Here is a 2,193-nt window from a genome sequence, read left to right as displayed (position 1 = left end):
AACTTTTTCTTAAATGTAGCTTCTGGAATGAGTTCTCCAAGCCACATTTTTCAAAATTCAGTAAATTCTTCTTCTAATTCAATGCACAGAAGAGAAAATGATAGGAGAACTTACCCTATTATCCTCCCTTGGTACATCTGTCAAGATGTTTTTCATGATTACAGATTTGCTTTTTAGTTGCTGTGGAACACCTTGAAAGTAGATGTGCGTACACACCCCGTGCTTTAAAATTCTTTATTGGAAAAATGCTCCTTTCGGGTTTTAATTTTCAACTAAATTTTTAGGTACAGTTTTATTAATGAAATTAATTATCAAACCAAACATGTTTCTTGTACTGCATTTAGAAGCAGGCAAAATAGCTGCTGTTCCTGCTTATTATTTTAATATTTAATAATTGTTAAATTAACAAATATGAATCGGACACGAAAATCACAATAGAAATTAACATCTTAGAACTAAATAAAAATATTTCATCTTTTTATGTAAATGTTCACTTTATAGTTAGTCAGCAAGTATTCTCATTTGGGAATTATTTTTTTTCATTACGTAATTTTTACTAATTACTGATTATTCTATATTAATAAAGAGGTGCATTAACCTTCTCATGATTCTCCATTTAATGGAAACCAAAAATTGAACTCATATGACTGAAACTTCACATATATACGAGGTCTGAAATGATAAACAGCCTTGTCGAATTCTAAGAAAATCGTATTCATCAGTGCTTCTTGAAATGTACCACAAAACAATTGTTACTAATTACTACCGATGTTAATTGATGACGGTACCCTTTATTGACCGTTTTCATTGAATCCTAACGAAGTGTAATTTATTACTGATTGAAGTTATTAACGTCGATATTTGCCCGCATATGAAACAAACAGCCGTCAGATTTTCGAATTCCATTAGTTTTAACCGAGCGCTTTTTCTACTGTTCAATATAGTTTTGTGTGTTGGAATTCAGTTTATTTTTGTATTCATTTTAGTTTTAAAAATTTCAATTATTTTGTCTGTAAGTATGTAATAACAATTTCTGCTTTATTTGCCTATTGACGATAAAATTGATAAAAAGGTAGTAACAATTCCAACCGTGCAAGATATTTTAGATAATTTAGTGTAATATTAATTGAAATTTTCTTATTTTTTATATTCTTTGCGTTTATCGTAAAATTTATTTATTAACATTCTAAATCTCTCACAGTACAACATTTATGTATGTATACTTACCATAGTATAAAATAGTAAGTCAAAGCAATCCATTAAGACGGTAAAAGATTAATATTTCTAATAGGTGCAATTAGAAGCATATTATTACTACTTGTACTAAACTATATTATTTATAAATTTACATTTGACTTACCCTCGCAAGCAAAGGCATGGTGAAACCGTTCAAAACCAAACAGTAAACCTTATTACTCTCTATATATTAATCGTTCCCTCTTTATACTACGGCATATAATATTTATTGCGCATGATGATGATGTTTAAAATAATAACTCAGCTAACGCAAATTTATCTAATGCTACTAATAAATTCGTATTTAATTATCGTAAATCTGATTCATAAACAATAACGTGTTAAAAATATTTGCCTTTTTTTCATTACGGACAAGAAAAATAGTTCCTTACGTATATTTTAAAAACGTCGTTGATATTAAATAAGTTTTAATTTATAAGCTTTTTGGGAAAATTACTTTTATTGAAGCAATAAATTAAAACTGAAATTTTGTTTTTATGGATTAAATTTTATATTAGATACCCACAAGAGGTAGTCAACCTGTTATCCTTTACAGTAACTGTGAGTATATATAAGCGATCAGAAAGCGAGAAAACAATTGCTACGTTGAATAATTACGTCTTAATAGAAAAAAATTTATTAACAACAATCATAACTAGTAAACAATAATTGCAAATAATCACAGTAAGAAAAATTCAGGGCCAACCCAGTTCCCACATTTAGGAAAGTTACTGGGTATTGAAGGCATATCACAGCAGGAGCCGATATGAAAAACTACATCCATTCCTCTGGTCCATTCTAAGGACATTTCATCACGTAAAATCCAAAAACCTTAAATAATACAAAATAAATTATTTTTTAAAAAATATCCACCATCCTTCTCGAGTTATTATTAAGCATAATATATTAAATGTGAGAATAAAATGGAATTTTATTTTAAAGTTTCAAGATAAAATT

General features: G+C 28.0%; 1 protein-coding gene and 1 long non-coding RNA gene across 2 annotated transcripts in view; both read right to left on the bottom strand.

The window, feature by feature from the left end:
- The window catches only part of LOC108736513 (putative laccase-11), a 24,692-nt gene that overhangs the window by 3,755 nt on the left and 18,744 nt on the right, over positions 1-2,193 (bottom strand). The gene's annotated exons all lie outside the window — the stretch shown is intronic.
- Positions 1,858-2,193, bottom strand: part of LOC112904307 — a 2,213-nt gene continuing 1,877 nt past the window's right edge. The window contains exon 2 of the long non-coding RNA XR_003231008.1: positions 1,858-2,067. This is a non-coding gene — a long non-coding RNA (uncharacterized LOC112904307). The remainder of the gene's footprint in view (positions 2,068-2,193) is intronic.

This window comes from Agrilus planipennis, unplaced genomic scaffold, assembly GCF_000699045.2.
Source record: "Agrilus planipennis isolate EAB-ADULT unplaced genomic scaffold, Apla_2.0 scaffold130, whole genome shotgun sequence".
Classification (NCBI taxonomy): Eukaryota; Metazoa; Arthropoda; class Insecta; order Coleoptera; family Buprestidae; genus Agrilus; species Agrilus planipennis.
This window is presented reverse-complemented; position numbering and strand designations above follow the sequence as displayed.